General features: G+C 46.9%; 1 protein-coding gene, 2 long non-coding RNA genes and 1 pseudogene across 4 annotated transcripts in view; 1 reads left to right on the forward strand and 3 right to left on the reverse strand.

The window, feature by feature from the left end:
• The first annotated feature begins 3,202 nt into the window (after nucleotides 1-3,202).
• The window catches only part of TTPAL (alpha tocopherol transfer protein like), a 46,899-nt gene continuing 26,462 nt past the window's right edge, over nucleotides 3,203-23,639 (forward strand). The window contains exon 1 of the mRNA XM_019017031.4: nucleotides 3,203-3,256. The gene's annotated coding sequence lies outside the window, so the exon portion shown is untranslated. The remainder of the gene's footprint in view (nucleotides 3,257-23,639) is intronic.
• Nucleotides 3,698-7,092, reverse strand: LOC101135787 (uncharacterized). 2 transcript variants are annotated; one of them, XR_008674557.2, is made up of 3 exons: nucleotides 6,960-7,092; nucleotides 4,899-5,039; nucleotides 3,698-3,976 (listed from the first exon to the last, which is right to left on the reverse strand). It is a non-coding gene; the product is annotated as an uncharacterized lncRNA (long non-coding RNA). The 2 variants fall into 2 exon arrangements; XR_002003857.3 differs by lacking the exon at nucleotides 6,960-7,092 and adding an exon at nucleotides 5,476-5,680.
• Nucleotides 16,861-20,467, reverse strand: LOC101154462 (uncharacterized). The gene is made up of 2 exons (XR_002003858.3): nucleotides 20,288-20,467; nucleotides 16,861-17,380 (listed from the first exon to the last, which is right to left on the reverse strand). It is a non-coding gene; the product is annotated as an uncharacterized lncRNA (long non-coding RNA).
• On the reverse strand, nucleotides 21,053-21,968 carry LOC101136143 (large ribosomal subunit protein eL43-like; annotated as a pseudogene).

Genomic DNA, 23,639 nt, shown 5'->3' on the forward strand with positions numbered 1-23,639 from the left:
ACACCTGAGGATGACTTGGATGTGGATTAGCCCCCTGGCTCTTCCTCCCTCAAAGGTCTTGGTCTCAGCCAGACAACTCCAACACCGCCATCCCAAGGGCCTCTGGGAGGCAGTGAGCTCTCCTATTGTTCAAAACTCAGGCCAGCATGGTGGCTCACACCTGTAATCCCAGCATTCTGGGAGGCCGAGGCGAGCAAATCACCTGAGGTCAGGAGTTCAAGACCAGCCTGGCCAACATGGTGAAACCCTGTCTCTACTAAAAATGTAAAAATTAGCCAGGCATGGGGTGGCGGGCACCTGTAATCCCAGCTACTCCGGAGGCTAAGGCAGGAGGATCACTTGAACCCGGTAGGTGGAGGTTGCAGTGAGCCAAGATCACGCCACTGCACTACAGCCTGGGAGGCAGAGCAAGACTCCATCTCAAGAAAAAAAAAACAAAAAAAGCTGAGGAGGGTTAGCCGGAAGCCTTCTTCCCAATGTACCAACCACCCCTACTTCCCAATGCTCACCTCAGCAACCCCAGTCTGGCCAAGTCCATCCCAACCCATGCTGCCACATGCCCTTCATGCTCTTCCTAGGACATTTAATCACCTGGTCTTGGGCCAGGCAGACTGGACTCTCCCTTCATTTTACAGACAAGGAAACTGAGACACAGAGAGGCTGCTGGACTGTTGCAGGCAAGTCAGGGAAGGGCACGGTCTGGAACCCAGGGCTCAAAATGCAGTGTTCTTTCCAACTTCACAGATTTCTTAGATCCAGAAGAGGCAGGCTGGCAAGGGACAGCAAGGGACTCAGAGTGAGTCAAGAGAAAGGACTTCCAGGTCAGAAGGATTGGTAAGAACTGAACATGTAATTGTGGGATGATGCCAAAGGTCTTCACCTGAGTCTTGTCAACACTGACAGGTTCCGGGACAGCTGCACTTTAGGGGGCCAGTAAAGGCACCATCTTGCTCAAAGAATGGGGCCAAACTACACCAGGCATCTCTACCATCCCCATCAGATCCTACCTCTCTCTGCTTAAAACCCTCCAATGGCTTCCCATTATTCTTGGAACAATTTTAAATTCTTCGCCAGGGCCCCAAGGTCCTACAGAACCTGGTTCCTGATCACACCTCTGAGATCATCTCCCCATGGTCACTCCATTCCAGCCCCCTTGGGCTCCTCCTTGTTCCTCAACACACTAAAGCTGTTCCCATTTCACAGCCTTTACCCTAATGTTCCCTTTGTCTGGAACATTCTGTCCTCAGCTCTTCTCATGGCCACTTCCTTCTAAACATTCAGGTCCCTACTCAAACGTTGCCTCTTGGAGAGGCCTTCCCTGATCACTTGGCTAAATACATGAGGCTTTGCAGGATACACAGTCCCTGCTGCAACTACTTAAGTCTGCTCTTACAGCGTAAAACAGCCATAAGCAATATGTAAGTGAATGGGTGTGGCTGAGTTCAATGAACTTTATTTACAAAAGTAGGCAGTAGGCTGGATTTGGCCTATGAACGTAGTTTGCTTACTCCAGCTCTAACTAATTGTCTTGCTTGATTGTCTTCCTCTATCCTTCCCTCCCTAGACTGTTAACTCCATAAGAGCAGAGACTCTAGTCTCGTTCAATGCTGCTGTGGTAGCCAGCCTCCAAGATGTCCCCCAGTGATCCCCATTTCCTGGTATTCCCACCATTATTTACTCCCCTCCCAAACTGAATAGCGTTGTCTGTGTAATCACTAGGATATTGTGAAAAAGATGGAGTGTGACTTTTGAGGCCAGATGATAAGAGGCATTGTGGATTTCATCTTGCCACCTTGAATCCCTTGCTCTGGGGATGCCAGCAGCCATGCTGTAAGGACACTCAAGCAATCCTATGGCAAGGTCCACATGGGAGGAACTGAGGCCTCCTGCCAACTGCCAGCCATGCAAATGAGCCAAATTGAAAGTGGATTCTCAAGCCCCAGTCAAGCTTTCAGGGGATCACTGTCCCAGCTGGTATTTTGACTACAACCTCATGAGAGATCTAAGCCAGAACCATCCAGCCAAGCCATTTCTGAAGTCCTACCACACAGAAACTATGATATAATACATGTTTGTTGTTTTAAAATTAAGGTAATTAGTAATTAGTTATGCAGCCATAGATGACTCACATAGTTGCCTAGCACAGTGTCTGGTCACAGAATAAATAAGCTAATCAATATTGGTTAACAAATAAGTGCTTAATAAATACAGAAGGACACACTATAAAAATAAATGTTTGGGGCCGCTGCGGTGAGTGCATTCTCACTCATTAGGCGCCAACTAAACTTTTATTAAAATAAAATAAATGTTTGAAAGACAAATGTATTATAGTTTTTATATAAATAAATGTAAAAATATACATTAAATAATATAGAAGGGCACAATTAAAACTTTCCTAATCCACTGATAGTCCTTAGACAAGATGCCTATATAAGAATTCTTTCAACCTTGAGATCCTAAGATTCGGAGATTCTCAGTTTCTGTGTATAATTAATGCTAAGTCTAGGATTATATAATTCTGAGACTTTAGGCTTCTGTTTCACCAAGTCCATGGCTCTAAAAGCTTGTGATTCTAACATCTTATGATTCATTTATCAACATATATCTTGGCTGAACAACTCTTCTCTGCCAGGCACAGTGCTGGGTGCTAGGGATTCAGTAGAGAAAAGATGATCCCGATATCTGCCCTCCTGTGGCTCATGAGTGGATGGGGACACAGGCAAACACACGGGCACACATGATGTAGTGATCTCTGTCACATGGGTAAGCACAGCAGCTGGGGTGGGGAGTGCGGTAAATGAAGGAACACCAACCCAGATATTCAGGAGGGATGTGAGCAGAAACTGTCCTCAGAGCAAACAGGAAGAGAGAGGACTTCAACCAGAGAAGGAGGTGATGTTGTAGACTGTGTTCCAGGTAGCGGGAACAGCCAGTGCAAAGGTCCAGGGGTAGGGGGAGAGAGCCAACATCCAGCACATCTGGTGAAGCAAAACGAGTTCTGTATGGGTTGGTATAGAGTTGGGGGTGGGGGGCGGTAGAAGGCAGAGTGGCCAGACTGTGGCCAGATGACTGAGAACCTAGTAAACCATGTCAAGGAGTTTGAACTTTATCCTGAGGGCAAAGGGGAGCCAGGGAAGGGTTTTAAGGGGCAGCAGAGTGGCACAATCTGCTTGGTAGTTTGGAAAGATGCCTCTGGCTGCTGTGTACGGGTTTGGAAGGAGGAGAGACGAGAGACAAGTCTGGAACAAGATCCCAGGTGAGAGAAGAGGCCTGAGTGAATGGGAGGTGGGCCCCAGAGAGACATTTCATTTACAGTGTGGGGAATGGACAGAGAGTTGGTGGCAGTGTGGGTTATACTGGTAACCTGGGAGCTCAGGACTCCTAGATTTTATGATTCTAAAATTCTTGGCCAGGCACAGTGGCTCATGCCTGTAATCCCAGTACTTTGCGAGGCCAAGGTAGGCAGATCACTTGAGGTCAGGAGTTTGAGACCAGCCTGGCCAACATTGTGAAACCCTGTCTCCACTAAAAACACAAAACAATTAGCCGGGCCTGGTAGTGCACACCTGTGATCCCTGTGACTCGGGAGGCTGAGGCAGGAGGATCCCTTGAACCCAGGAGGTGGAAGTTGCCCTGAGCCGAGATCGCGCCACTGCACTCCAGCCTGGGTGAGAGATTGAGACTCCTTCTCAAAAAATAAAATAAAGTAAAATTCTCTGATTCTGTGTTCAACACTCCATCATCCTTCAACACAAAATGTTCAATGATATCACCATATGTGTAGGATGCCCAACCTTACCGCCCTCCATCCCTCCTTTCTGAGCTTCAGTTTTCCTTGTTTACAAAGTGGGGATCATTAACACTGTCCTTGCAAAGCAGCCGTGGGAGTGGGAGACGGTGTGTACTCAAGCATCTGCACAGAAATGTGGTCCATCATGGCAGGCGTGTTTGTCCGGAAGTGCTCAACACACAGGCACTGTCAGGAAAGAGGCGGGTGTTGAGAGAACAAGACATCAGCAGGGAAGAGCAGGGCAGGCAAGGAAGAGCCTGGTCCTTGTCTGCTCCTGGAGACCTGGGCTGCTCTGGCCTCCCGGCTTCTGCCTGGGCAGATACCCAGATTTGGTTGTTTGCTTCCAGGTACCGACAAGTTTACATGTTGTTTGTGGAATTCCCCATTTCTGCAGCTGGCCAGAAACTCCCCTTTCCTGGTCTTAAACTCCCCCAAGGGCTACAGACACCAGCTGGGGGTAGCCAGGCAAGATCTGGTCTTCCCTGGACTGCTCTAAGCCAGATCAAGTCCCACAAAGCCAGATCAAGTCCCAACCTGCTCACACTCTAGCGCCCCCTCTAGGTCACACTATAGGCATTCCCTTCTTAGACAACTAACTGTCCATTGGCTCCAGCAAGAGCAAGTCTTTGGAGACAGAACCCTCACTCCTCTCCCCAAAACACATGGTCTCCTGAACCACACCCAAGGTTTATGTGTCTCCTGCATTATAATTTGCTTCTCACCAATGGTTCAGTTTTAATTCAGTTCAATCCACAAAACATCCATTGAAGCCGGGCATGGCGGCTCACACCTGTAATCCCAGCACTTTGGGAGGCAGAGACAGGTGGATCATTTGAGGCCAGGAGTTTAAGACCAGCCTGGCCAACATGGTCAAACCCCATCTCTACTAAAAACACAAAAATTAGCAGGGCGTAGTGGCGGGTGCCTGTAATCCCAGCTATTCGGAAGGCTGCAGTGGGAGAATCGCTTGAACCTGGGAGGCAGAGGTTGCAGTGAGCTGAGATAGCTACACTGCACTCCAGCCTGGGTGACAGAGCAAGACTCCACCTCAAAAAATAAAATAAAATAAAATAAAATAAATTGAACAACATAACTGTGACAGGCTTACCCGTTGCTTGGAGAAAGAGATGGGAGGCCAGCAGTGGTGGGCCTGAAGCTGCCAGTGCTTAGTGAATCAGGGTTGGGCTTAGGGTCTGAGGCCAGAGAGCTCAGTTCATTTCTTTGCACACAGTAGGGGCTCTGCAAACACCTGTGAAATTAAATCAAATTAGGAGTTTAAGTGACACAAGCTAGCATGTGCACCAACTATTTCCGGAAGGCGATGAGAGACCGGAGAGTGAGATGGCTTTCTGGGTGGGTGTTGGGGGGCTGGGTAGCTGGGGTCGGGGTGGGAGGAAGACCTACTTCTCATTTTATGCCCTTTTGTACCTTTTGAAATGTTTTACTTTCACCACATGCACACAGAGCAGAATCAATCAAACAAACAATCACAATTAAATAAACAATGCAGGGAGCCAGGCTGTCTCAGAGCTCCATGGCTTCATGCCTACTCTTCCTGCTGGTGCGATACTCTTTCCCAGCTTTCTCCAACTGGAGAAGTACACGTCCTCCAAGAAGTACACAAATGTCCTGTCTTCTGGGGCCTGTTCCTGCCTCCCTGTGATGGTTCTTCTCTGTTTACCCACCTCATCCACACACAAGTGGTCCAATCTCCAACCCTGTCTGTCCTGCTCTGTGGCCTGGAGGCACCTGTGCCTTCTGACATCACAATACATTCAGCCAAGGGGAGGAATCGGCAGAGATAAAAGGGCAGGATGAGGGAGAACTGGGCATGTTTATGCCACCCCCAGCTCCCTCCCTGTTTTGCCTTAATTTTGGCAGTGGCTGAATTTCTCCATGGTCTTAACTCCTGTCTTAGCCTCACTTATATGGCTCCAGCTATCTCTGGGTCAAGTAACACCATTCTCTCTTTCACCTCTTTGGCCTTGGGGTGCTAACAGCTCCCCACTGTTGCCAGTCCCTGCATGCCTCACCTCTGCAAACACTTCCTTCATTAAGTTTGCTTCAGTTAAGCCAGTGGTTCACAATCTGGGGTGACTTTGCCCCCAGGGGACATTCGGTGATGTCTGGAGACACTTTAGGTTTTCATGACTGGTAGAGAAGATGCTACTGGCAGAGGCAACAGATAGTGCTAACCATCCTACTCCGCACAGGACATCCCCCACAACAGAATTAGCCAGCCCCAAATATCAATAGCACTGAGACTTTGGGTCTCCCACTGCTCCCTGCCTGAAGCCCGACAGTTCATGGCTGGGATCCTGGACTCCTGCTGCCCTCTCTGCTTTGTGGTGTGATCTGCCAGTTTCCACACCTGCTGTTGATCTCCTCTTAGTGACACAGAGATGAAAAGACCCCATCCTTGCCCTCAAGCTGGCCATAGTGCAGTGGAGAGAGACCCTGGTGAGCGGGATTCCCCAGCAGCCTCGAGTCCTTGAGGGCAAAGTCTCTTTGTCAGTCACCACATAGCCCCAGTAGTAGGACAGCGGCAGACATTTGCCAATTGAAACAAAAGGTCCTTTAAAAATATCTTAAAACAAGGCCAGGCGCAGTGGCTCACGCCTGTAATCCCAGCATTTTGGGAGGCCAAGGTGGGTGGATCACCTGAGGTCAGGAGTTTGAAACCAGACTGGCCAACATGGTGAAACCCTGTCTTTACTAAAAATACCAAAAAAAAAAAAAAAAATTATCTGGGCATGGTGGTGAGCGCCTGTAATCCCAAGCCACTACTCGGGAGGCTGAGGCAGGGAGAATTGCTTGAATCTGGGAGGTGGAGGTTGCAGTGGGCCGAGATTGCGCCACTGCACTCCAACCTGGGTGACAGAGCAAGACTCTGTCCCCCCCACCCCCCCCAAAAAAGTCTTAAAACAGACAGAAGGTTAGGCTCAATGGCTAAACAAGACCCAGGAAACCCTGGTGAGTTTCCCTGTAACAAAAGTTCCAAGGAAACCACAATCAGGCAAAGATGTACAAAATGAATGAATTCTAGTCCCAGGGGTATGGGTGGGTGAGTGGGACAGAAGACAACTATGAGCATCCCGTCTCTAAAATGGTTATAATGGTAGAACCCACCTAAGATTGAATGAGATTAAATTTAATGAAAATCACTTACAGTGTTACCTAGTGCATAGTGAGCACCAGATAAACAGTATCCACCAGCTACCTGGAGGAAATGATGGGGCAGCAGCTTCAAGACGGGTCTAGGGAAGAGCTCTGCCGCTAATATTGGACTGGTTTGCACCCCTGGGCCTCACTTTCCCAATCTGTAACGTGAGGAAAATGTAAGCAAGATTAGTGTTTTGCAGAAATTATATCATAGAGATGCTTGAGAGGGGTTCTACAATACGTAGTGCAAATATCATTTTCAACATCAAACCTGTAATTTAATAAAAGTAAAAGGTCAGTCTGTTAAACTGGAGTGAAATATTACCGTCAGGCAGGGCTAGGGTGACCAACTCATCCTCTTTTGCCCAGGACTTGTCTAGTTTTAGCTCTGAAAGTCCTGTGTCCTGAAACTCTCCCTCAGTCTCAGCAGATTAGGATGGCTGGTGACCCCAGCAGGTCGAATGATGAGCTTGCCCATGCTAATTTTAAAGATAATAAATAGCTAGCTGCCGGACACAGTGGCTCACGCCTGTAATCCCAGCACTTAGGGAGGCCGACTCGGGCGAATCACTTGAGGTCAGGAGTATGAGACCAGCCTGGCCAACATGGCGAAACCCCGTCTCTACTAAAAACACAAAAATTAGCTGGGAGTGGTGGCAGATGCCTGTAATTCTACCTACTTGGGAGGCTGAGGCAGGAGAATCGCTTCAACCCGGCAGGCAGAGGTTGCAGTGAGCCAAGATCGTGCCACTGCACTCCAGCCTGGGCAACAGAGCGAGACTCCATCTCAAAATAAATAAATAAATAAACAAACAATATATGTTGAATACTTATTTTGTGCCAGGCACTGACTTCACAAGTATTAGCTCATTTAATCTTTATAAGAACCCAGCGAGGTAAATATTAACATCTCTCTTTATACAATCGCACAGAAAGGTTCTGTAATTGCCTGAGTTCACACAACTCCTGAGTAGTAAAGCCAGGATTTGATTCCAGGCCATCTGGGTCCAGAGTTGCCATATTTAATTTGACCTGTACTATATATTTGAATATATTTTTATTTTTTATTTTTTGAGAGGAAGTCTCGCTCTGTCACCCAGGCTGGAGTGCAGTGACATGATCTTAGCTCACTGCAACCTCTACCTCCCGGCCTCAAGCGATTCTTTAGCCTCAGCCTCCTCCCAAGTAGCTGCGATTACAAGCATGCACCACTATGCGCAGCTAATTTTTGTATTTTTAGTAGAGACGGGGTTTCACCATTTTGGCCAGGCTGGTCTCAAACTCCTGACTTCAAGTGATCTGCCCACCTCGGCCTCCCAAAGTGCTGGGATTACAGGCGTGAGCCACCACGCCAGGCAAATATATTTTTAAAATGTCTTTGGAGACAGTAATAATATCAATAATGATGATAATAATAATAATGGAAATATATTTTAAAACATTTTTGAAATAGTAATAATGACAATACATTTTTGAACACTGAAATATGCATCCCAAAGTTTAACACTATGGAGGCCACGTATAAACTAACTTGAGCTGCTTGATTAGCCTATTGTTGTGCAGACCTTAGAATAAAGCATTTTTGGCCACCTCTGCTGAATTAAAGCTAGAATGGAAGACTCAGATGTTTACAGGGCCAGGTGGGTGATGTCAGTGAGTGGTTTTAGGGCAACAGGGAGTGGTGGGGACTGTGGCAAATGGGAATAGAATGCATGAGCTGAGAAGATGCAGCCAGGACTCAACTCCAGGCACTTGGAATTGGGGACCAGCAATGGCAGATCCTTCAGGAGGAGACAAACATCCATCTTCATCAGCAACTAATTCAATGAAAACAATACAAAAACACAAGGTGTGTGAAACAAAACATGCCTGTGGGTCAAACCCAGTTCCTGCTCTCCTTCCACCGCTGCCCTGCCCAAATTGAATGTATGCTCAGATGATCAGGAAAGCTGTTAAAAACAACAACCACAACAACACTGGCCAGGTGCGGTGGCTCATGACTGTAATCCCAGCACTTTGGGAGGCTGAGGCAGGTGGATCATGAGGTCTGGCCAAGATAGTGAAACCCCGTCTCTATTAAAAATACAAAAATTAGCCAGGCGTGGTGGCGGGCACCTGTAACCCCAGCTAGTCGGGAGTCTGAGGCAGAGAATTGCTTGAACCCGGGAGATGGAGGTTGCAGTGAGCCGAGATCGCACCACTGCACTCCAGCCTGGGCAACAGAGCAAGACTCTGTCTTAAAAAACAAAATAAAACAAAAAACTATTTGAAACTGTGGCATATTCATTCAATGGAACACTATACAGTAACAAGAATAAACTCTAGCTATGAAAAATATGGATGAATCTCACAAACATAAGCCAGACACAAAAGACTACATCCTGTGTTATTCCGTTTCTTTAATGTTTAACAACAGACAAGACTCATCTCTGGTGTCAGGAGTCAGGCTTGTGGTTACCCTGGAGAGGGGTGCTAGTGAGTGATTGGGAGGGGAAAAGGGAAGACTTCTGGGAGCCTGGCCGGGTTCCATTTCTTCATCTGGGTCCCAGTGGCATGGGGGTTCTGTTTGCGATGATTCATTGAGCTGCACACTTGAGTTTGTGCATTTTTTGATGTCTGTTTTTTGGTTTTTGTTTTCTTTTGAGTTGAAATATTTGTCACCCAGGCTGGAGTGCAGTGGCACCATCACAGCTCACTGCAGCCTCCACCTTCTGAGGCTCAGGCAATCGTCCCACCTCAGCCTCCCGAGTAGCTGGGACTACATACAGGCACATGCCACCATGCCTGGCTAATTTATTATTATTATTTGTAGAGGCAGGGGGTTTTGCTATGTTGCCCAAGCTAGCCTCCAACTCCTGGCCTCTAGTGATCCTCCCGACTCAGCATCCCAAAGTGTTAGGATTACAGGCATTAGCCACCATGCCAAGCCGTATGTGTGTTATACTTCAAAGTTTATGTAAAATTTTTTGAAACACATACACAGAAACCATTACCATTTGGAAATATTTCTCTGGACAAAGCAGGATTGTGTTTGGATAGAAGGGAAAACAAATGAGGAAATAATCCATTCCAAGTATGGGAAGCATCTGACGACCCTTTGCTGAATAGGGTGAAAAGAATACAATTGTCAGGGCTGGGCTCACCACTGAACTCCAGCCTGGACAACAGAGCCAGACCCTGTTTCAAAAAAAACAAAAAACAAAATGAAAAAACAAAAGTGTCTCCTTGGAGAGGCCTTTCTAGGAAGCAACCTTCCCAGTTACTTCCTCTTAGGGTACTATAACTTCCCCTTAGGAAATGCTGATTACAGTCTGCAATTCCCTTGTTTATTTGGGGTTTTCTTTCTTTTTTCCTTTTTTTTTTTTTTTTTTGAGATGGAATTTCGCTCTGTCACCCAGGCTGGAGTGCATGGCAAGATCTCGGCTCAATGCAACTTCTGCCTCCCGGGTTCAAGCTATTCTCCCGCCTCAGCCTCCCAAGTAGCTGGCATTATGGGCACCCACCACCATGCCTGTCTATTTTTTTTGTATTTTTAGTAGAGACGGGATTTCACCATGTTGGCCAGGCTGGTCTTGAACTCCTGACCTCGGGTGATCTGCCTGCCTCGGCCTCCCAAAATGCTGGGATTATGGACATGAGACACTGTGCCCGGCCCCTTTTTTTCTTTTTTTAGTTTATTGTCTATCTCCCCTTCATGAAGACAATGATTTTGCCTGTCTTATCCATCACCTGGCACATAGCAGGTGTCACAAAATATTTATTAAATGAGTGAAGAGAAGAAGGGAGGGAGAGAAGGAAGAACATCTGAGTGGATAATTGGGAGTTAACAAGGCAAAGCTGGGGGCAGTTGGCAGCTGTGAAGACCGATAGGACTAGAGATGAGAGACCAGGGGGTGCGGCAGGCAAGATGATGTCCACTTTACAGATGAGGCATCTGAGGCTCAGAGATGGGAAGGGGCATGACCAAGTCATCCAGTGGGACAGGTCCTGGATGAATCCAGTTTCCGACTCAAGAGTCAATAGAACCTCAGTTACTGAGCACTCATCTGTACTAACTGATGAGGTGAGTACTGTTATTCCTTCCTAAGGCACAGCCAGGAACAGTGGTTCATGCCTATTAATCTCAGAATTTTGGGAGGCCGAGATGGGAGGATTGCTTGTGGCCAGGAGTTCAAGACCAGCCTGGGCAACATAGTAAAACCCCCATCTCTACCAAAAAAGATTTTTCGAATTAGCTGGGCTTGGTGATGCCTCCCTGTAGTCCTAGCTGCTCAGGAGGTTGAGACAAGAGGAACACTTGAGCCCAGGAGCTCAAGGCTGCAGTGAGCTATGATCAGGCCACTGCACTTCAGCCTGGGCAACAGATCAAGACCGTGTATCTTAAAAAACAACAACAACAAAAAACGGTGGGGGGAGCCGGGCGCGGTAGCTCACACCTATAATCCCAGCACTTTGGGAGGCCTAGGCGGGCAGATCACCTGAGGTCAGGAGTTAGAGACCAGCCTGACAAACATGGAGAAACCCCATTTCTACTAAAAATACAAAATTAGCTGGGCGTAGTGGTGCATGCCTATAATCCCAGCTACTCAGGAAGCTGAGGCAGGAGAATCGCTTGAACCCGGGAGGCAGAGGTTGCGGTGAGCCGAGATCGCACCATTGCATTCCTGCCTGGGCAACAAGAGTGAAACTCCATCTCAAAAACAAAACAAAACAAAACAAAACAAAAGGACCTAAGGCACAGACAGTTTGAGTGACTTGCCTAAGGTCACACAGCTAAGAAGCAGCCAAGCCTCAGGGCTTTCATCTACTCTGAATGGCTATTCTCCACCACCCACCCCACCTTGCTGCCAACTCTCTGCTTGGACCCCAGCACGGTCTATGAATTCAAACCCTAACCCTTTCTAGAGCTTTGGGCAAAGCCAGGAAATTCCATGAAACCCCTTCAAGGCCTGGGTTCCAGTTCCCCCAACTCCAAACCAAAAGAGAGCAAAACTAGCCCTCCTTGCAAGGTGGCTGTGAGAAAACAGTGATAAAAATTAATTATAGGACTTGTATGTAATAAAAATAATTGCAGGGCTCCTGGCAAACAGCCCAGCTCTAGAGATATGGACTGATGATAGCAGGCATTTATGGCCCTGTGGCCCAGCCTTTCTGAGGCTGGGGTGATAGGAGCCGGGTCACGAGGTAGGGGTGGTCACAGGCAGGAAACTCCCAGCAGCCCTTGCTGCTGGGAGGCCTGGGCCTGTCTCTGATGCGGCCTGCACATTGGTTTCAGGGACGCTTGGAAGGACACTCCCCTAGCCTGGGGGGGTCACCATTCGTTATCCGTCTGGTTGGGTCTGATGTTGCTTGCTGTTTGCCTTTCTAAAAACCTACAAACAAGGCCAGGTGTGGTGGCTCACACCTGCAATCCCAGCACTTTGGGAGGCCAAGGTGGGCAGATTGCTTGAGGTCAAGGGTTCAAGACCAGCCTGGCCGACATCGTGAAACCCCATCTCTACTAAAAATACAAAAATTAGCTGGGCATGGTGGCGGGTGCCTGTAATCCCCACTACTCAGGAGGCTGAGGCAGGAGAATCACTTGAACCCGGGAGGCGGAGGTTGCAGTGAACCAAGATCGTGCCATTGCACTCCAGCCTGGGCCACAGAGTGAGACTCTGTCTCAAAATAAATAAATATAAAAACCTGTAAATAATGAGCACTTTACAGTGACTTCATTCATTCGTTAATTCTCAAGGCCCCAAGGATAGGCAGAGAGCAGATTTTGGTGGTGGTGGAGGTGGAGCAAGGCCCAGAGGAGACAGTGGTTCATTCTTCCTCTATCCAATGGATATTTATTGAGGGCCACTCCATGCCAGGTGCCTCGCTGTTGGAAGGTAGTGACAGGGACACCAGGGACTTGCCCAGGATCACAGTGGGTGGGAGGAAGTCAGGGCTGGCCCCTGGGTCCTCAACACCAAGGACAGTAGTCTCATTGCCACAAAAAGAGACCGGAGTGGTTTGTCCCTTTGGCAAAATGACTCCCTCTTAGGATTCTAGCCTTCCCTGCAGGCGTTCATAGTTAATTCTTAAAGACATCAAAAATCCATATTAGAACTCCAGTAATTTTTTAAATGAAAACGGAACCTACTTATCACAAAAGCTCAACCAATAAAGAGAAGTACAAATAAGAAAGTTCAAAATGTGGAAATTTTACTACCCAGAGAAAAATGCTCTTAGCAGAGGTAGCAGAGCTAAGTGGGCAAGAGCACAGACTCAGACCAAAGTGCCCAGGGCCACGTGCTGGCTTGCAACCTAACCATGCTAGAGTGTAGCCTCTCCTCTGCCTATTTCTTTACCTGCAAAACTGTATAATGGCAGCACCTGTCACACACAGGGTATTAAATGTTAGGAGCATGAAACAAGCTAACCATTTGTGGAGTGCTTAGCACAGCACCCAACACAGAATAAATGCTATTTAAAGGGTTGTTCAGTGTATCCCCAGACGGGGCTCCATGCAGACATACCACACCTGCTTATGGTCTTAGGACCTGATTTATATATATATATACACATATGTGTATATACACGTGTATATATACACACATATATGTGTATATATACACGTGTATATATACACACATATATGTATATATACACATGTGTATATACACGTGTATATATACACACATAATATGTGTATATACACGTGTATATATACACACATATATGTGTATATACACGTGTATATATACACACATATATGTGTATATACACACACATATATGTGTATATACACGTGTATATATACACACATATATGTGTATATACACGTGTATATATACACACATATATGTGTATATATACGTGTGTGTGTATACACACATATATACATATATATATACACACACACATATACACACTAAACAAGATATTCCAGGCACCTTGCCATGTCTATAAGCTTCTTTCTATAAGTAAGAATTTGATTTAGGCTGGAGACAGTGGCTCACACCTGTAATCCCAGCACTTTGGGAGGTCAAGGCAGGAGGATCACTGGAGCCCAGGAGTTTGAGACCAGCCTGGGCAACTTAGTGAGACCTCCCTAAGGTGTTGCAATGTGCAGCTGTAGTCCCAACTAATTGGGAGGCTGAGGTGGGAGGATCGCTTGAGCCTTGGGAGGTAGAGTTTGCAGTGAGCCCAGATTGCGCCACTGCACTGCAGCCTGGGCAACAGAGTGAGACCCTATCTCAAAAAAATAAAAAGAACGTACGTTTCATATCGGTAGAAACTTTCTGGCTGTTTCAGGTCCTGAAAGAGTGCTTGGCACACAATAGATGTGCAAAAAAAAAATGCTGAATGAATGAATGACTCTAATTTAGTCAATATCCATGACAAAGGGATCTGTTACATACTGGGTGTGTGACTTTGAGCAAGTATCTTCAAGCCTCTGAACTTCAGTCTTCTCCTAGGTTTCATGGGTAGGACACAGATAACATGTACTGAGTTAACTCTGTGCTGGGACTAATTTGAAGTGGTTTATATGGAATATCTCCTTTAAACCATACAACAGCATTTGAGGTACTATTATTAGTCCATATTAATATGTGGAGTTAGCTGAGGCATAGGAGATTAAGTAACTTGGCTAAGGTCACAAGTAAGAGGTGGAGCTAAGAGACAAATCCCCCAGGCCTCTGATACCACAGTGCATTCACTTACCATCACTCTACACTGCTTTTCTAAGATAACCCACCCTTGGCCACCGACAGTAGAAGGAATAAGTACATGGTGGTACATTTGTACAATAGAATACTATACAGCAATTGAGTGGCTCATGGGCTGGGAACCGTGGCTCATGCCTGTAATTCCAACACTTTGGAAGGCTGAAGCAGGTGAATTACTTGAGCTCAGGAGTTTGAGACCAGCTTGGGCAATATACCAAGACCCCCATCTCTAAAAAAAAGAAAAAGAAAAAGAATACTATACAGTGATTAAGAAGAGCACATTGAGGCCAGGTGTGCTGGCTTATGCCTGTAATCCCAGCACTTTGGGAGGCCAAGACGGGAGGATCATGAGGTCAGGAGTTTGAGACCAGCCTGGCCAACATGGTGAAACCCTGTCTCTACTAAAGATACAAAAACAACAACAACAACAACAAAAAATTAGCCAGGCATGGTGGCACGTGCCTGTAATCCCAGCTACTTGGGAGGCTGAGACAGGAGAATCACTTGAACCTGGGAGGCGGAGATTGCAGTGAGCTGAGATCATGTCATTGCACTCCAGCCTGGGTGAAAGGGCAAGACTCCATCTCAAAAAAATAAAAGACATCCTGAATTTTTATGGCAACCCTAAAGTTTGCATATGTATGATTCCATTTATGTGAAGTTCAGAAATAAGCAAAACGAATAAATGGTAATAGAATCAGGAGCATGATTTCCTTGGGTGGGAGTAGGAGTGAGTAGAAAGGATATTAGAAAAGCTTTACATCTTGATCTGGATGGAGGTTACCTGTGTGTATACACATGTAACAATTCACCAAGCTGTACACTTAATGTTTTCACCTTTTACAACACTTGTGAATTACAACTCCATAAAAAAATATTTTTAGGCCAGTTGCAGTGGCTCATGTCTGTAATCCCAGTACTTTGGGAGGTCAAAGGCCAGCTTGGGCAACATGGCAAGACCCTGTCTCTACAGAAAAATTAAAAAATCAGCCAGGTATGGTTGTGCATACACGTAGTCCCAGCTTCTTGGAAGGCTGAGGCAGGAGGATTGCTTGAGCCCAGGAGATCTCGGCTACTGTGAGCCGCAATTGTGCCACTGCACTCCAGCCTGGGCAACAGAGTAAGACCCTGTCTCAAAAAAAATTATATATATATATATATATTTATATATATATATATGTATATACATATATATATAATACACAAATTTTTTAAATCCCACAGAGCGATATGCCCTATTATAAAATCTTTGATAATATTCTCTGATGGGATGTTTGCAAGGTTAAAATGTGATAAAGTTTGTGACTCTCTTGCTACATTTTAGGCTCTCATATTAAGAACTCAATGTTAAATGTAAACAGCATTGTTAAATGTAACAGCAGCATTCATACAGCATCGTTATTATCATGGCTTTTTGTATTTCTCTCTATTGCTGATAGACTGGAGCGTCCTCGAGTGTTTAATTTGTTATAGTACCTCAGTTATTACAAAGAGCACCCTAAACCCAAGTTTGTAGTCTCAATGCCAAAGGACAATGCTTTTCTTTTCTTTCACTCCAGTGCCACATTAAAAAGGACCAAAACATGACCTCCTGGGAGCAAAGAAACACCAGGTTGCCTAAGGAGAGGTGAACTGGCCCAGGGTGGAAACAGAGCAGGTCAAATCTCATGCCCTGATCAGTGGTGGGATCACGCCTGTGAATAGCCACTGCAGTCCAAACTGTGAGACTCTGTCTCTTAAAAAACAAAAAAAGTAGCAAAATTCACATCAAATCAATGGGTCCCAAGGCCAACTCAAGCCCTGCCCATGATCACTCCCTGAAATGTGTCAGAAGGAAGGCAGAAGGGAACACGCAGCTCTACCTCCCTTTGATGCAAGCACATTGCAAATATCATCTCGTTTCACAGGAACTCACATAATATTTGAATGTGGCATCATACGGACTACAAAAATGCTTTCATATTACTAATAGTCACAGCGAGCTTTCAGTGACAGCTTCCTGTGTCCCAGGTACCCTACTAGGAGCTAGATGCCCATTGTTAGCTTTGATCTTTAAAATGGCCTGTGAGGCATATATTCTTTTGTAGCCTGCTTTTTTCCCTTCAGCAGTACGCTTTGGGCATCTTTCCATGTCAATAAATAGAGCTGGGTCGGAAGTACCTGATTCAAAGGCTGAGAAACTTAAACAGTCAGCAGCCACTGCCCAGGTGAAGATCAATAATAGTTAACATTTATTGAGTGCTTTATTACACACCAGGCCCTCCACTCATTGTTTAAGGTGAACTCTCTCGCATTTGATCCTTGAGGCAATCCCAAGGTAGCTTCTATTATTATGCAGATGGGGAATCTGAAGCTCAGAGAAGCAAAGGAACACAGTCAAGGTCAGACAGCTGGTGTTCAATGGCAGAGGTGGGATTCAAACCCAGGTCCCTCTGATTCAGGCGCTGGGCTCTCAGCCAGCACATTTGGAGGACAACATGGAGGAGGATGTAAGGGGAGTCTTCGAAGTGGGAAAAGGATCCACTGGCAAAGGCTGAAGACAGGCAGGAGGGTGGTGTGGGCCCAGGTCACTATCCTCCATGGAAGTGACAGTAAGGCTTCCTGGAGGTGACACCGTTTGGACTAATTGTATGTCTCCAGCCAATAAAGGAGGTCTTTTTATAACTTACCAGTTCCTGGGCATATGTCCAGTGAGACATACGTGGGTTCAAATCTTCACTGTGCCACTCTAGTTTAAAAAAAATCAGCATTATCGCCAGACACAGTGGTTCACGTCTATAATTCCAACATTTTGGGAGGCCAAGGCAGGCGGGTCACCTGAGGCCACGAGTTCGAGACCAGACTGGCCAACATGGTGAAACCCCATCTCTACTAAAAATACAAAAATTAGCTGGGTGTGGTGATGCACACCTGTAATCCCAGCTACTCGGGAGGCTGAGGCAGGAGAATCATTTGAACCCAGAAGGTGGAGGTTGCAGTGAGCCAAGAACGTGCCTGGGTGACAAAGTGAGACTCAGTCTCAAAAATAAAAATAAAAAATAAACAGCATTGTTGAGATATAATGATGTTCAATAAACTAAGCATACTTAAATTGAATAATCTGATGAGTTTCAACATACGTACATACCCAAGGAACCATCACCACAATCAAGATGCCAAGTGTTTCCATTGCTTCCAAAAGCTTCATGCTCGTTTATAAGTCATCCCCCATTCATCCCACCACCCCATTCCCAGGTAACCATCACCAATATAGGTTGCTTTCTTTCACTATAGATGGCTTTACATTTTCTGGGATTTTATAGAAATGAAATCATGCTATATGTACTCTGTCTTAATTTTTTTTTTTTTTTTTTTTTTTTTTTTTTTTTTGAGACAGAGCCTCTCTCTGTTGCCCAGGCTGGAGTGCAGTGGTGAAATCTCGGCTCACTGAAACCTCTGCCCCCCGGGGGTTCAAGCAATTCTCCTGCCTCAGCCTCCCTAGTAGCTGGGATCACAGGCGTGCACTACCATACCTGGCTAATTTTTTTTTTTTTTTTTTTGTATTTTTAGTAGTCTCGAACTCCTGGCTTCAGGTGATCCGCCCACCTCAGCCTCCCAAAGTGCTAGGATTACAGGCGTGAGCCGCTGCGCCCCGCAAATATGTACTCTTTCTGTCTGACTTCTCTCATTCAGGCACGAACCACCATGCCCGGCCATTTTGCCATTACTTTTAACGGCAAAAACCGCAATTACTTTTGCACCAACCTAATAGATCTCACAGGTGAAGCACGGTGGTTCACACCTGTAATCCCAACACTTTGGAAGGCTGAGACGAGCAGATCACTTGAGCCCAGGAGTTTGAGTCCAGCCTGGGCCACATAGCGAAACCGTGTCTCTACTAAACACCAAAAAATTAGCCAGGCATGGTGGCATGTGCCTGTCTGTAGTCTCAGCTACTCAGGAGGTTGAGGTGGGAGAATCGCTTGAGCCCTGAGGTCGAGCTGCAGTGAGCCATGATCGCACCACTGCACTCCACTTTGTCTCAAACAAACAACAAAGAAAGATACAGAAGCCACAGTTTCTTCACCCATGCCCCTGGGCATGTTATTGTTTTCCCCAGTTTTTGCCTATTACAAATAAAACTGCTATGAACACTCATGTACATGTCTTTGAGAGGACAAATGCTTTCATTACGCAGGAATACAATTGCTGGTCACATAAGTGTGTGTTTAACTTTTTAAGAAACTGCAAACTACTTCCCAGTCTGGCCTTTTTAATTATAGTCATTTTAGATGCACTCATTTTTTTTAACCTGTGGATCTAATAGATGGTTTCTTAGACTGTCTGGACCTCAGTGTTTTCATGTGTAAAATGGAGACAATTGGCCGGGTGCGGTGGCTCATGCCTGTAATCCCAGCACTTTAGGAGGCCGAGGCAGTCAGATCATGAGGTCAAGAGATCGAGACCATCCTGGCCAACATGGTGAAACCCCATCTCTACTGAAAATACAAAAATTAGCTGGGCATGGTGGCGTGCACCTGTAGTCCCAGCTACTCGGGAGGCTGAGGCAGGAGAATCGCATGAACCCGGGAGGCGGAGGTTGCAGTGAGTCAAGATCGTGCCACTGTACTCCAGCCTGGCAACAGAGCGAGACTCCATCTCAAAAAAAAAAAGGAGATAATTACATCAGTTTTGAAAGGTAGTGAAGACAGCGTGAACTAGCACATAAGCACATATGCAGCACATAGAACAGGGACTGGGACATAGTAGGGGTTCCATAAGCGGTGGGTTTTTGTTGTTGTTGTTGTTGTTTTTGAGATGGAGTCTCGTGCAGTGTTGCAATCTCAGCTCACTGCAACCTCCGCCTCCCGGGTTCAAGTGATTCTCCTGCCTCAGCCTCCCGAGTAGCTGGGATTACAGGCACGCACCACCATGTCTGGCTAATTTTTGTATTTTTAGTGGAGACAAGGTTTCACCATGTTAGCCAGGCTGGTCTCGAACTTCTGACGTCAGGTGATCCACCTGCTTAGGCCTCCCAAAGTGCTGGATTACAGGTGTGAGCCACCAGCCTGGCCAAGGGTGATTATTTTATTACAATTGAACCACAGCCATCCTATGATCTGGCCACTTACCCCAGGATACAGCATCCTCAACTAGATGGCAAAAAGCCACTTCCTCTGCACTTAGTGCTGTTAGCCTGGAGGAATAACAATAGCACCATCGATTGTGCCAGGCACTATCCTAGGTGGTTTTGTATGTTGAATCCTTGCAAAGCCCTGTGAGGTGGGTCAGTGTTTGCCTTCTGTATGACAGATGAGAAAACTGGGATGTAGTAACTAGTCATTGGCCAAGGTCACAGAGCAGTGAAGTAATGGTGCTGTGATTTGAATCTATGTAGTTTGATTTAGGATCTAGAAGTTTCGCTAATGGATTACCTAGCTCAGACCTAGTGAAAGAGCCAGTCACAAAAGCACCTCCTGATGCCCAGAATCATTTTCAGCTCCTCAGACACAGAGCCTGAAGCAAACAAAGATTAGGTACTGTGTGATTTATAAAGGAAAGAACCTGTAAGGGATGAAGGGAAGCAAAACAGGGAGGGAAACAAGAAAAGATGTGGTCTCAGGTAAAGTCTAGCAAAAAGGCTGGCTTTGTGTACCTCTGTACGAGTCAGCTGTTGGCTGCCAACCACCCTGTGGGTGAGGGGAATAAACTCCAGGGTGAGGTGATTCCTGAGATGGCAGTTCTCCGTAGAAATGGAAATAGTAAGCCATTAGAAGCCAACAACTGAAGCATCTGGGGGGATGGTGTTGGTGTGCTAGCCCATGAAGGGCTCAAGAGGTTCCCAGAGGCACACTTCTTGCCTGCCTAATGAATTAAGTTCTAGAACATTCTGGAACATTCACTTCCTAGACTTGTTTTGGAGAATCCTCCTTCTCACTGAGACCAGCATGTTGAACAAACCCAGCCTGTGACATAATCAAAGCATACCTTAATTTGTATCTCCCAGTGTCCTTTCTAAGATGTATTTGGTGGAGAAACATTTTCCCTACCACTGGGTGAAATCTCCCCATTATTCTTCTGCTTGTTCTGAGGAAACAGGCAATTCTATGGTCACTTTAGGTCACAAACACAACCTCAATTTAGAAATGAGAATGTCCAGTCAAGCTTCTAACCAAAATTCCCAATTTGATTTGGGTTTAAACCTTCTCCCCTCACCCTCAGGCCTGCTGCAGGGAGGCGGTGTGGGTGGCTCCTTCTCTATCTCTCCTTCCCTCACCCACCCGTGGGGTACAGTGGGGGGTGTTGGAGATGGCAAGGGGAGAGGAAGGGTCTCCCTTGAGCTGCCACCATCCTGGCTGGCTTCAAGCTGCCCCTTTCTGTCGTGGGCTCCATGGAGACGGCCACTGTCACAGGGGCCCTCTCACTCGTGACCTTGGGGTATGCACCTCTCCTCATAGGGGTCCCTTGCAAGTCCTTCGTCAGCCCTTAGGAACCCAACATCCAACTCAAGCTTCTTGCTGCTGCCACACCTCTGCCCCTCCAGGAGGCTCTAGGGGACAGGACCCAAGAGGACCCCTTGTAGGTGCTCTCTGCCAACACTGGCCCATGGGAAACACTCCAGCCAGCAGCCTGTGCTCTGAAAGTCCTGGGAATGTGGCTTACCTTAGCACGCCCACACTGTGGCTCCTTCACTGATTCAGCCAGGCAGCCCGTTTCTCTCAGCCTCTAGATGTCCACGCCCACATGAGACCACCGGGCCCCCTCATAATGGCCACACATTAATCTCTACATATAGTGGCCCCTCTCATGGAAGAGCCCCCATGACCCCATTCCACCCTTCCAGGGAGATGGTCACCAAAGAACTCTTTGCTTCCTCTTCCCATCCTAGGAGAATGTGGTGGGTATAGGGGTAATAGTAAATGTGGGGGTTTTGGGTAGCCATGGCCAAATTTTAGCAGCTGTGGGTTTGGACTGGGCTCTTTTTTGTTGTTCTTGTTACGTAAATTAACCCATTTATTACAGGCCAGTGATGTCTCAAAGAGTAGAGGAGCGTCCACTGGTCTTTCAACTCCTTCAGGCTTCTGATGGCGGACTTTACCATGATAGCGGAGGTGGTATTGTATGTCCAGGCACCGCCAGCCACTGTCTTCATGCAGGGACCACAGTGCCAGATCCCCGCAGCTCATCTCTTCATCTTGGTTTTGCCACAGAAAGAGCAAGTGTACTTGGCGTGCTGGCTGATTTCAACTTTCTTCACCATTTTCCAGAGGGAGGCCCCATAGCGGGTCCCGTATTTACTGATGATCCCAACTTTCTTGGTAGGTTTGGCCATGTCACCACGAACTAGGTCCGAGCCCAGAGAGTTGGACTGGGCTTTTAAAAAAGTTACTGGTTGTCACAGCAGAGCTTTCTAGAAACATCTTACAAGTCATGTCCACCACCCCCAGCCTCAGTTTTTTCATATCCTTACTGCGGGTGGCAGCACCTTACTGGGTGGGGGTTTGTGGTGAGGGCTGAGTGAAGTAGTGAATTTGCGGAGCTAACACTCCAGAATTCCACAATCACAGACCTGCAAATTCCATCTCCGTGGGACCATTTAAAAGTGATGTGGCTTCTCTGAGTCTGTTTACTCGTTTGTTAAATGGAAGAGCCTCTACTCCATTGCATCTCTGTAAGGTTAGTTAAGTGAATACATATGACATGCTTAGCACGGGACCTGGCCCCTGGTAAGAACTCAGTCCATGCTGGGCGTTATTAATACAACGGTGGGTGGCTGGTACTGACGGAGGGGATTTGGGATCTCCACCCCTTCCGTTTCCCTCACTATTCCAGGCCCTGTTTTGGAAATGCTTCAGCCAGGCTGGGATCCAAGGCCCCTGGGAACAGAGAGGACATACTGTACCTCCAGGCAGCCATGCTGACTCAGGTTAGGAAATCAATGTGTGACCACAAAACACAGCCAGGTTCTTCCCACTTCTGGGAAATCTGCACAGCCAACCCATGGGCATCTCTTTACCCTGTCCCGAGAGGTGGCCAGCTTCGTTCTAGGACCTGATTCTGCAGCTTGTGAGCACAAGGCTGGCACATGGAGAAACAGGAGTCTCTCGCTCCTTAGGGAACCCCAGGCCCAGGGGTCACAAGCTTTGCACGACCCTCTAATTGGGGTCAAACATGTCTGGTGTTTGCCAAGCCTCTGACTTCCCCCAGCCTGCGTCTGGACACTTCTCAAGCCAAGCCAGGCTCCGGACCACTGGTTGGGCAACGCATGACCTCAAACTGGGTCAGACCCATCAGATGAGCATCTGTTTAAGAGTATAGGACACTTTGTTCTTTAGAATCCCGAGGGTCAGAGTATGAACCCTCCCCGTCCCCAATTCAAACTCCTCCTCCATCACCTACTGCCATTTACTTACTCTGTTACTTTGAGCAAGTTTTTCAGCTCTCTGAGTTCTAGTTTTCCTAGCCACCAAATGCAGACTAACAAGTACCTTCACCTTCCAGGGTTGATGTGAGATTCGGGTAGTGAATGTCAAAGAATGGCACACATATTAGCAGGCACTCCATAAGGGGGAGTTATTATTGCAAACAGGGGCACTAGACACCAAGTAAAAAACAGTATGGTACATATGCTACAGTGGATGAGAGGGCAGAGCTGAAAGCCAGACTGCCTGGGTTCCAAACCAGGCTACTGGCCAGGTGCGGTGGCTCATGCCTGTAATCCTAGCACTTTGGGAGGCCAAGGCGGGTGGCTCACTTGAGGCCAGGAATTCGAGACAAACCTGGCCAATATGGCGAAACCCCATCTCTACTAAAAAGGCAAATAAAATTAGCTGGGCGTGGTGGCATGTCCCTGTAATCCCAGCTACTCGGGAGACTGAGGCAGGAGAATAGCCTGAACCCAGGAGGCAGAGGTTGCAGTGAGCCAAGATTGTGCCACTGCACTCCAGCCTGGGCCACAGAGTGAGACGCTGCCTCAAAACAAAACAATACAAAACAAAACAGCCTGC

Source organism: Gorilla gorilla, chromosome 21 (assembly GCF_029281585.2).
Source record: "Gorilla gorilla gorilla isolate KB3781 chromosome 21, NHGRI_mGorGor1-v2.1_pri, whole genome shotgun sequence".
Classification (NCBI taxonomy): Eukaryota; Metazoa; Chordata; class Mammalia; order Primates; family Hominidae; genus Gorilla; species Gorilla gorilla.